The following is a 12,871-nucleotide window of genomic DNA, read 5'->3' as shown; positions in this document are numbered from 1 at the left end:
TTGATAGTCTGAACGCAGTCAGACTCAGAGCGGAGAGGTTTCCGTGGTACCTCTCGAAGTGGGGCTGTTTGAGAAGATCGACTCTCTCTGGCAGGGTTCTCGGGAAGTCTACCAGAAGAGACATGACCTCCGTGAACCAATCGCTTGAGGGCCAAAAGGGGGCGATCAGAGTCATTCTCGCTCCTGGCGACGCCGCAAACTTCCTTGTTACCTCTCCTAAGAGTTTGAACGGGGGAAAGGCGTACACATCCATCCCCGTCCAGTCCCATAGGATGGCATCTACCGCTATTGCTTCCGGGTCGAGTACTGGAGAGCAATAAATCGGAAGCCTCTTCGTTTTCGAGGTTGCGAAGAGGTCGACTAGCGGGCGTCCCCACAACTTCCATAGCTCCTGACAGACTTCTAGATGTAGGGTCCATTCTGTGGGAAGCATCTGATGTCGACGGCTTAAAAGATCCGCTCGCACATTTTGAATTCCTGAAATGAACCTTGTCAGGATCACTATGTTTCGAGCCTTCGCCCATAGAAGGATGTCTCTCGCTATCACGAACAGTGACCGAGAGTGTGTCCCCCCCTGCTTTTTTATGTAAGCGAGAGCCGTAATGTTGTCCGAGTTGATCTGGACAACTCGGCTCACCAATCGTTCTTCGAAGAACTGAAGGGCCAACCGAATAGCCTCCAATTCTTTTAAGTTTATGTGCCAGGACCTCTGTTCCCCTCTCCAGAGGCCTGACACTTCCTCCTTTCCTAGTGTTGCTCCCCAGCCCACCATGGAGGCGTCTGAGAACAACACTAGGTCGGGGCTCAAAAGCTTGAGGGACATCCCTTCCGAGAGTTTGGTCGGATCTTGCCACCACTTCAGATGATCCTTGACCGTTTTTTGATATAATCAAGTCGAGTCTAGATTCTTGTCTTTCCAGTTTTTCTGCCATAAAAAACTGGAGTGGCCTGAGGTGCAACCTCCCCAGGGAAACAAACTTCTCCAGCGAAGAAATGGTTCCCAGCAGACTCATCCATTCCTTCGCCGAGCATGTTTCTTTCCCTAAGAAGGCTAACACTTTCTCTAAGCATCTCTGCTGACGTTCCTTTGATGGAAAAGCTTGAAAAGCCGCTGAATCCATCTGAATCCCCAGTATCACGATGGACTGCGTGGGGATCAGATGGGACTTTTCGTAATTTACTATAAGGCCCAGGGCCTTTGTCAGCTGTAATGTCGTCTGAAGGTCCTCCAGGCACCTTGACTTCGAAGGCGACTTGATTAGCCAGTCGTCCAGGTAGAGCGAGACTCTTATTTTCGATAGGTGAAGCCATTTCGCCACATTCCGCATGAGGAAAGTAAAAACCATCGGCGCCGTACTCAGACCGAAGCACAGAGCCCTGAACTGGAAGACCTGTCCTTTTAACCCCTTCTTTACCGGGTGGGTGAGCAGAATGTAAACATTGTGTTCGCTGCCGAACTGAATCTCTCGGTAGTGTCTCGAGTTTGGAGGGGTGCCCATCGTAAAAATATTTGCCAAAAATACACTATTCAAGACAGGCTAATGAAATTATCAGGTATTATTAGCACTATAATAACGCATATTCTCTGTTAGTTTTATCATCCTACAGGGAAAATAAATGATTTTATGAAAAAAATTTTGAAACTCAGTGTCCCTTGTACAAGGGACACTGTGGTCGGTGAGAAAACTACAGTCTTGAATAGAAATTCGGTCTTACAGAATGTTGGTATATTGCACCTGGAACATGCACATAAAGTATTATCAAAATAGAACAGTAAATAAGCACGTAATAACAAAAAAAAAGAGCAAAAACTAAAGCGAAAGCCCCGCCAATAAATATGGAAATCGCAAATTTTATAGTATATCTTTCAAAAATTGGTCGATGTCCTTTTCTACGTTTTCTAAGATTAGTTTCATCACAGAAAACAACTTTAGGGGCATTAGGGGGTATCTAAACTAACTTTTTCAAGTTTCTTGTCCTCAGAAAAAATCGCTTTTTTGCTTTTTCTCTGGTTTGGTTTTTTATATATAAAGTTACTATAAGGCTTTATTTTTACCTTCATTTATCTGGTATTCATATCTTTTATTTGTAAAATGTAATAAGTGAATAAATAAATAAATACAGTAAATGATGATACAACTGGTAGAAGTTATTACATGTTTACGCTTGTCTGGTTTTGTGATTTTTTGTTGAGACGCAGTTCATTTGTCACCTACACACTACTATAAGCAGTAATAATATTTTTTGGGGTTCATCATACGTCTGGCATCGTGTCATACTGTTTATTTTGCTCCAAACTCTTCAAACCGAAATTACAGAATGATTGGAAGTCCCTATCTGAAAAGAGGAGTTTTGGTGGTACTATGCGTACCACCTTTATGCACCCGGTGCGGTATAGTAGACTTCAATGGTGGTACCCACCTACCTCCAAACAAACTTTCGGTAATGAAGAGGTTAAGACGAACCTCAGGAACTTCCTTGATTGGGGATGGATCGGGACGTGGAAATAAGCGTCTTGAAGGTCCAATGACACCATCCAATCCCCTGGTCTCAAGGCTCCTAGCACAGACTGAGAAGTTTCCATCCTGAATTTTTCTTTCTTTACAAAAACGTTCAGTCTGCTGACGTCTAGGACAGGTCTCCATCCCCCAGACTGCTTCGGAACCAGGAATAACCTGTTGTAGAAGCCTGGGGAATCCAGCATCAGAACTTCCTCTACTGCCTTCTTTTCCAACATTTGATCTAGAAGGTCGAGTAAGATCTGTTGCTTCTCTGACTGGTATGCGGGCGACAGGTCTATCGGCTTCGTGCTCAAAGGAGGCGTAGAGAGGAAAGGGATCTTGTATCCTCTCTCGATCACATCTAGGGTCCAGGTGTCCGCCCCTATCGTCCTCCATGCCTGAGCAAATAAGGTGAGTCTCGCACCTACAGGTGTGCTGAAGGGCAGAAATGTCAATCTTTTCCCTTCTTGGTAGAAGAGATCTTACCTCTGAAGGACCCCCTTCCTCTCGAGGAACCTCTAGAGGAAGGTGCTCCACGAAAGGGCTTAAATTTCTTCTTGGGTGCTGGAGCTGTTGAAGTAGAAGCCTGAGGAGTAGGTCGTCTTGAAGATTGAGTCAAGAGGTCCCTTGTTGCTTTTCTTGCAAATTTACCGACAGATCCTTAATCATGGACTGCGGAAACAAATGCGTAGAGAAGGGGGCGAATAATAACTCCGCCTTCTGAGCGGGAGAAACTGCTTTCGCCGTAAAGCTACAATAGAGAGCTCTCTTTTTAAGCAGACCTGTAGCAAAATGAGATGCTAACTCATCAGAGCCATCCCTTACTGCTCTATCCATACAAGCTAGTAACATCGAAAGCTCTTCTAGCGAAATTGAGTCTTGACTCCTCGATTGTACATCCAGCGCCCCGAGGCACCAATCTAAAAAGTTAAACACCTCTAGCGTCTTATATAACCCCTTGAGGTGATGATCCGTCTCCGTCATTGTCCAGGAAACCTTAGCCGATGACAAATAAGATCTCCTTGGAGCGTCCACCAAATTGGCGAAATCTCCTTGAGAAGAGGACGGTGCCTTCAATCCTGCTTCTTCTCCTGTCTCGTACCAGATCCCGGCTCTCCCTTTCAGTCTATTATGGAGGAATGCAAACGAAGTCTTCCCTTTAACCTTCCTTGAATCCATCCAATCCTGGACTCTCTTAAACGCTCTCTTCGCGGAGAGCGAAGTGGCCATCTTAACGAAGCCAGGGGCCTTCCTGGCCTTCGATGAAGCAAATTGTGAAGGTGGAGAGCAAGGACTTGGCGCTTGAAAATTATCTGGGAATAATTTCTTAAGTAAATCCGTCAACGTCTTATAGTTTGAAGACGCTGACGCATTTGGTTCGTCATCATCAGTAGGGCAGCGATCACTAGACGAATCCTTCTCTTGGTCATCAGCGCCTTTCAAAGATCGCGATGACTTCGACACTTTAACCTGAGAAACATCCTTGAAAGCGTCCCGATATGCAAGGTGCCGTGCGTTCTGAGAAACGTCCTGCAGAACGTCCTGATATGAAGAACGCCGTGCGTCCTGAAGAGCGTCATGATGTGAAGGACGCCGTGCGTCCTGTACAGCGTCCGCTTGAGCGTCTTGCTGAACGTCCTGATGTGTAGGACGCCGTGCGTCCTGAACAGCGTCAGTTGGAGCGTCTTGGCGAGCGATCCGCGCGTCTTGAAAAGCGTCTTCTCGAGTCTGGTAAGCGCTTCGTTGTTCAAGACGCCGAGCGTGATCATCAACATGCAAAGCTTGACGTTCCGATCTTGATTCTTGAGCGTTCTCGGCCTTTTGACAAAGACGCTGGCCGCTTGTGCGACAACTCACGTCTCTGTCAAAATTCGTCTCTCCTAGACGTCCTTTCATATGAGGAACATAATCACGTTCTCTAATGCGTCGGCTACTAGAAGTAGACTCAAAGGCCGAAAAACGCGGAGTAGGAGCAGGGGACTGCCTAGTTCTCTTAATAGGCAGCCACCTATCCTTCCTTCTATGACTAGTTTCTGCCTCCTTTCTCTCAAAAAAGGAGGCTAACTGTCTCTGCATTTCCCAAAGCATTTTCCTTGAAGGGGAAAGTTCTCGATCAGGAGAAGGACTCATCCTGTGCGAGGAAGATGGGCGAGGGGATGCCCTTTCCTTCAACTCAGGAACAAGCTTAGAGCGACTTGGACGCTCGAAAGAGTCCTCCCCTGATGAAGCCTTGTTCCTTTTCTGTGGCGGAAAAGCTTCAAAATCTTCAGGTGACGAATCTACATAACGATCAGAAGGACGTGAAGCGTCCTCTTCTCTGAAACCTCTCTTAAGAGGGCGACAAGAGCGACGGCCGCTTGTGCGACAACTTGCGCCCCTGCCGCTCTCCCCTTGAGAGGTCTTCCGAGCGTCCCAACCTCGGCGAGGAGAGGAAGTCTCGGAAGAAGAGAAGCACTCTTTAAGTATTCGTGCCCGTGCACGAACACCGGCAGCCTGAGATTCGTCCTCAGTTTCTGCCGAAGGGACGTCAGACCGGTCATCAGATCCCGTAACCCTCCTTCGGCTTTCGGCTTGCCCTCTCCCTAAGGCCTGGGAGTCCGGCAGGGGCCTAGGCCTAGAGGCATTATGGGACCGATCTGACACCCCTTCCACTACACTAGATGCACTAACACTTTTATCACAATTCACATTTGACTGTAGAGCAATCACTTTAGATTCTAAGGCACGAATCGACTCCATGATCGTAACTAATACGCTTCCTTCTGCAGACACTTCCTGATTGTTCGGAGGCAATACAACAGGATCTGGTTGAATTACATCTACAGGAGGATTTAATGGAGATACAATTCTACCTTGACTTCTACTCACAGAAGCGCTCCTAGAGGAAGACCTCCTGATTCTATCACGCTCAAGCTTTTTCACGTAAGAATCATATGCCTTCCATTCAATTTCAGTCAATTGCTCACACTCGATGCATCTATCATTCCACATACATACATGACCACGACATTTTTGAGCACACTGAATGAGGGTCTACCGAAGCTTTCGGCAACCTCACCTTACATTCATGCACCTTACACACCCTGAAGCTAGCAGCGCTAGATCCAGACATCGTAATCAAAGAAAAGTCAAAGCCAAATTCAAATCAAATCCACTATCACATATGCCAAGCCAACAAGCCAAATCAAAACCAAAAGTCAATCAGAATACTCAAGTTAGCACAAGAAGTTTCAAAATCCTAGGCGGAGGTCTGTAAACAGTTGTTTACCGACCGGCGACAGAGAAAAATCTGAATAGAAAATGGGAATGATTCCTGATATCCGCCTCCCAGCGGCGGGAATGGGTACTAACCACCTGGCCGCCCACTGCGTGTGCCGGGAGTTTTGAAATTCTGTCGGACGTCGGAGAATACAGCTATATATATATCTGACAGGTAAGTTTCATGAACAAATCTCCGGGTACGATTTTTACGTCCCATGTTGTCGTACCGAACACTCCACTGCCCGACGTTGCCTGCCACAGCTCTGACTGCCTGTGTCTACTGCCCGCCTTAATTGGGCAGTTTGATCTGGTAACACTGTTTCAAAGCGAGAGAATTCCGGGCAAATCAGAGTGCTTGCCGGGCATTTGCCCGTCGTGTGGACGGGGCTTAAGTTTGGTTAGGTTGGTTCGTTTGGTTACGATCACTTCAGTTGGCCAGGTACCGCATTTCATGCATGAACGTTCTATTAGGCTAATAGCCCATATGTTCGGTCTACGAATGTTGAGTAGGGGGACAGTTTAGTAACCTAGGCTGGGAGCTCCTACAGTTTAGCTGGAACGGGAGCTCCTACAGTTTAGTTGGAACAGGAGCTCCTACAGTTTAGTGGAACGGGAGCTCCTACAGTTTAGTTGGAACGGGAGCTCCTACAGTTTAGCTGGAACGGGAGCTCCTACAGTTTAGTTGGCCACTGGTTTCGTCCGCTAGGGTTTCGTGGTTTTTCGTGTTCATTGTCGTCGTTTGGTTAGCCTAACACAATGGGGAACGGGAGCTCCTACATTTTAGTTGGTACAGGAGCTCCTACAGTTTAGTTGGCCACGGGTTTCGTCTGCTAGGGTTTCTTGGTTTTTCGTGTTCATTGTAGTCATCTGGGTCTCCCCCCACCCAAAAACCCCAATAGGTCCCCCCATACCGTTTTCATTAACTTTTAACCAAAACTCGTGTGTTCTCCCCCCACCCAAAACCCCGCTTCCCAAAAGGGTCCCCCATTACCGTTTGTTTAGGTTTTTGGGTTTTCTGACAACACACTTTTTCAAACCTTGCGCCAAAACAAACCGTCCGCCATCTTGTTTGTATTGCTCCGCCGATTCCCTAGCAGACGAAACCTGTGGGCAACTAAACTGTGGGCGCTCCCTATAAATTAATGAAACTTACCTTAAACTGTTGGTTGATAAAGATGTGCTGCTGCTTTGAGGAAAATGTGAAGCCATTGCAAGGTTCCCTGACATGCAACTTAAAGTAGGAAGTGGCCAGGTACCCGACGAATTCACTAGTTTTTCAATATTCCCTGAATAAGCTACAACAAATTCACCGTAACTTAGGAAATAGTCAGGACAAGAAACTGGAATTTCAACTTCTTGTGCAATATGAGATGAAGTGCTTGCTACGGCCTCCATGTCTAAGAACAAACTGAAATGCCTGGGTAGTACTGATAAGTTAGCCTAGAGTAATGCCTGAAGCGCCACGGTGTCAGGAATATTTAAATATAATTGGCTTTCTTTTGTTTAAAATGAGCCAATTATTTCAAGGTATCAAGTCACGTGGTGCGTGAATAAGTCACGTGGGGCAATCAAACGAAGTGTATAGGTGGAACAAAAAGAGGGGGCGGAGCTATGAAGTCATTTTTTGGAGGGAGTCAAAGAGTGAACATCTCTCTTTAATAGCCACTCGCCTTAGTAAAAAACAGTCCTCATTTTTTGTAAATGTAACAAAAATCGATTACTTATGTTCTATTCATCTCCGGGAATAACTAATGGTATACTATTCCTAATCACAAAAGTGCGATTTATGCGTTTCTGAAGTATTTATAGGTCCCTAAGCTGGTTCCTCTTTATAAAATAATACCCTTCGGAAAGAGAGTAGAGGTCTTTAGCTCCGTTTCTCACCAACAAGTCACAACTGATGCCCATCCCCGGTGTCAGGACGCGTTATAAGTACTTTTTCGGAAGGTGACATGCTGTGATCGTCCGTGAGTGGAGTCAGGCCATGCAGTTGTTTACCCTATATCCAGTTCGATGAACGAAGCTGCACCTAACCCTACACAAATAAGGGGGAAAAACTAGCGACTACCAACCCTTATCACGGTGGACAGGTCTTATTCACTCGATATTTAAATGGTGAAACAAGAATACAATTACAACTCCAAGCATACCATTCAAAAGATTGAAGTTTCGTCAACATAATGTAATATATGAAAGCCCCATACGAACTAAAATAAGCATGTGACGCTCTTCGTAAAATATGTTTTCAAGGCAGTTTTGAAATCCAATATGGCGGCTACCATGGGATGTACAGGTTCTGATCAGTGACGAAAATCATCTTTCCCAGCCTTCCCAGCAATCATTCGAACAATGTTAGCGTATGTATGTAACGTTTATTGATCTTACTCAAGATTGCAGTTGTAATCAGCACAATAAAACAACATTTAACAATGTTGCCTGTATTAGTGAAGTGAAAGTATGAAACTTGTTATTCCCGGGGTCATGGTTTGAACTGAATTCATTTTTACCTTGTAATCGGTGGTTTTTATCCTTACTGCCATCACAACTGAAACTCAACAGTGCTTATTTGATTGTTGTTATACACATTTTGGTCTCAATTCACTCCACATTGCACTTTAAACAAGTTGCTGTTCCTAGTTCCTAAGCGCGCACGCCACAAACACAGTTACGAACAGCAGATGACGAAACTGCAAAGTTTTATTCCCTAAATTGTTTACTTTACTCTTTATTTAGTTCAAATTTACTTTGTTATTTAAAAATGTTAATTTAATTAAAGTATATTATCCCTTTTTTGCAACCAAATTACCCCGAAAAATTACAGATATTTCTAAAGTAGATACAATCAAATGTTTCTAATGTTTTCGTACATCTGGCGGCCGAAAACCATCGAGGAACGACTACGGATAAGTGGATTATATACATTTTTTTTTTTGCTTTTTTGTTTTTGCTAGCACTTTTCATTGATTTAAGTCTATATTAGTATTTTGAATTTCTTTAATAACCGTATGCCAGAAATAAATGTAACCTTTAATGCTTGCATGCTAAGAATGGCAAAATCATCGTTGCCACATTAGTGGAGGCTTCACACATACGCCGATTCATTATTATAAACTGTTTCCATTAATTCTAGTTAGTCATAGTAATGCAATAATGATAAAATTGCTTTAATATTTATGTATATATACTTCCAATACATAGCCTAATTTCACCAATTTCAACGTTTTGTGTGTAGTCTTATACCCAGTTTGGAGGGGCTACACATACCAATTGGCAACAGAGAGAGAGAGAGAGAGAGAGAGAGAGAGAGATGAGAGAGAGGAGAGTTGAGAGAGGAGAGGAGGAGAGAGAGACGAGAGAGAGAGAGAGAGAGAGAGAGCGAATTAACAAAGAAGGAAAGGGGTGGAGGGGAGGGGGGGAGAGGGTAGGTGGAGCTTTTTACGCGTGTTCGTATCCATTTCTGGATAATGGAGTTTTTGTCTCTTGGTACAAGGTCAAGTGTCGTTATTCTTTACGATTAGTGATTCACGATACCCTTATAAATTACGGCACTGGGTGTAATGCACTATAGCAAAATCTCATTCTGATAAGAGTGTTCGTTACAGAAATATTGCCCAAAAACGTGCTTGCACTGTCTCTGAAACCCATAGTGGGTATGCTGCTTAGTTGTCAATCAAGTTTTTTGTAATCAAGTATTTTTTACAAGCTAGCAATTGAATAAATTTGCATTTTTCTCAGTCAAAACATATGCCCCTCAATGCTAACTTTCCTCTTTTAACGACTTTCTGGTCATTGCAAATTCGGCCCCATAATTTCTTATGGTGCGAAAACAGAGGCCCAGGGACCGAAAAAGATTGCGTCACACTACGGCGATAATCCGGCAGTAAAACATCTTCATATATCCAAAACATAAATAATAAAGATATATATGCACATTACGATTATACCAATTACATGAAGAGCTGATAATCTGCATGAATAACTGGTAAACTGTTCTGCGAGAAAGTTGAGTAAAGCAATTATTTACAATAAGTACAAAAGTCAAGATGTCGTGACGTCATAATACAGGACTTAAAAAAACGTTCTAATTCCAAAAATAATTACTTAAATTTGAGTCAGAATAGAGTTACTTTTTCAATAACGAATATTTTCAAATTAATCATCATAAATATGTAAAATATTGATGTTTTACTATTTATTTAAAAAATTATCGAAGTGCACTCTTCGTCGTCGTCTTCTACCAAAACAGTTGTTTACTCGGTGAGGGAAAGTTTTCCGATTGTTGTGATGAAAGTGCCCCAGCGTCTGTGGGTACAAGTGGTGTGCGGATTTAGGGTAAAAAACTGCATGGTACAGGGGTGGACCATGTACGATCAATGTGTACAACCCCAAGAAAAGTACATTATAACGCGTCCTGACACCGGAGTAGAGGTCTTAAGCTCCGTTTCTCACTATCAACAAGTCGCGTCTGATGCCCATCTCCGATGTCAGGACGCGTTATAATGTACTTTTTTTGGGATTGTTCACGCTGATCGTACATGGTCCACTCTGTACCCTGCGGTTTTTTACCCTAGTCGAACAACTCGCTGTAGTAAAATGACGTTTCCTGTTCTTACATGATCATTATCGTCACAATGAAAAATAGTTATCGAGAAAGAAAACAAACCTTACCTACTACCTAAATCAGCCATTGTCGATAGGTATCACAGGGAGACGCTTTGGTTCCTCCACACAGAGTCGTTCCTATTTCTCCCTCAGACGGATGGCACTTGTCTTAATTCTTGGCATCTTGTAAATAGAACGAAATAATGCTCTAGAAGCTATGAAAATCAAATAAGGGAATGCCGCAAGTTCGTCACATAGTACAAGAGCTTGGCCCTGACCAAAACAGTTTCACAGCATCACAATTTGTTGGCGTCTATGGACTAATGGACTAAGGTGACACTGTTATACAGTGCTGTTACCTACGCTTATATAATTGTATATTTATGAAAATGTATAATAAAAATGTCAAGGCATACAAAATATCATATGTATACTTCTTACCATCGTACACATGTGATATGATGATAAGTTCAAAATATCAAGATAATAGATAATTATATCAATGATTTCATATTTTTTTGTACAGAACGTAAAAGTACTAATCGAAGAAAATGCATAATTTTAGTGGGATACTAACGTATATTTCTCAACTTTCTACTATTCAATATTTGCAGTCATAATGACATTGAGCGCCAGTTTGCAGAGGCGTCGTGAGGGGGGTGAGGGCTGGGTGGGGACATATTTCCCCGGGCGCGGCATTGAGGGGGCGCCAAATTGAAGTTGGGAAGACATCCATTTTGGGGGAAATGGGGTGATGAAACCAGTACCTTAGTTTTAAGTTTTTATGAGTTTTCAGTACATATTTTATCTTTAATGAAGATTGACTTCCTTTAATGTTCATTATATATAATTGTTGTTTTAATTCTCAGTTTTATTAAAATACTGCTGTTATGTCTGGGCACAAATCAGGAGTACAACAAAGACTTGCTATAGTGAACCCTAAAGCAATATATGTGAACTGTTATAACCACTCACTAAATATGGCTGGGGCTTATTCTGCTAGTCATAAGGTGTCGATGGTCACAGTTTTTGGAACTGTACAGGCAGTGTATGTTTTCTTTTCAAGGTCTACCTATAGATGGGAGAGATTAGAGAAGAATTTACCTATATTTGAGAAAGCTGAATCGGAAACACGCTGGAGTGCTAGACCTGATGGAGTTCGACCCATACATGAAAATGCGGGGGATTTGGTCCAACTTTTAAGAGACCATCGGAAGTGATTTGAACGAGACCACAGAAACCAGAAGGGAAGCAACGTACAGCTATTGAGCAGAATTTTGACATTTGATTTCTTTGTAGCACTCAGAGGATGTGGAAGGTAGAGGTGAGGGGGTTTGAGGAGTGGGGTTTGTTGCAGCATGGGTTGCTGCTGCCTCCTGCGTAGAGGTAGAGGGGGAGGTGGACTTGGAAGCTCCTCTAAGGAAGCTCTTTAACAGTTCTTCAATACATGCCTTTATGGTTTCTATGTTGATACTTCCCTGTATAATTCGGTTAGAGAAGTCAGTTATTCTTTCCCTTAGGTCCACTGTCCTTAAGCAGATGGTTCTTGGCAGTGGTATGGGAGCTTGAGGACTCGTTTGCTGGGGGGTGGGCCTTCCTGTTGCAGACCTGGAGCTGGATCTTCTGCTGTGGCTTGCTTCTCTTCTCGATTCCTCCAGCTCTTCCCCGGTATAGAATCTTCTCGGCTGAGGTTTTGGGGCTGTTCTTCCTCTAGATATAAGTCTTTCCTTTCTCGACTCTTTTGGTAGAGCGGCCTTGCCTCTTGCCAATCTTTCGGGGCATCCCCAGGCCATGGCGATGTGTGCCTTGCTGCAGTTGGAGCACTTTGGTGTTGTTGGCACCCCTGCTTTGTGCTTTGCAATGCACTCTTCATTTGGGTACTTTTTGCTGCAGATTGTGCAAGTCTCCTGTTTTGCTTGGCATTGGTTTTTATGGTGTCAAAATTTCTGGCATTTGTAGCATCTGAGTGATTCTGGGTAATATGTTTTAACTCCATACTTCCCAAAAGCTCCCAAGTCGATTTTCTCAGGAATGATCCCCACAAAGGTAACTAGGACGGCTTTGGTTAGAATGCCTTACTTGTTTTTCATCCTTACTGCCAATGTTATGTTGCCTAGGATTGTCAGGTGGCTTTCCAGCATCTGAAGTGGGTAGCCTACCACTGCTGCCTTCTTGATTTTCTCCTCCTCTTTTAATTCCTTAATGTTGATGGCTGTGGTGGTCCTTAAGGTGCCGATTGTCCTTTGATCTTTGGATGAGATCGTCCATTATCCTTGCCGGTTTGGTTTCGCCTGGTATCGCAAGCTCTTGTACTTATTCTGAAAGGCTGCTATAGCCCTGAAGCCTTCAGTGGAGGTGCTAGCTACAACTCTGAAGTGTACAATCCTTCCTTTGATTTGGTTTCCGGTGGAGCTGATCTGTTGTTCTGAATGAGCTGGAGCATCTTTCTTGAAGCTAGTCCTTTTGGCCTGTTTCTTAGTTCTTTTTGAGCTTACCATTTTCCAGTC

The sequence above is a fragment of the Macrobrachium nipponense genome, chromosome 7, assembly GCF_015104395.2.
Source record: "Macrobrachium nipponense isolate FS-2020 chromosome 7, ASM1510439v2, whole genome shotgun sequence".
Taxonomy (NCBI): Eukaryota; Metazoa; Arthropoda; class Malacostraca; order Decapoda; family Palaemonidae; genus Macrobrachium; species Macrobrachium nipponense.
The sequence above is the reverse complement of the archived record's forward strand: the minus strand, read 5'-3'. Positions refer to the sequence as shown.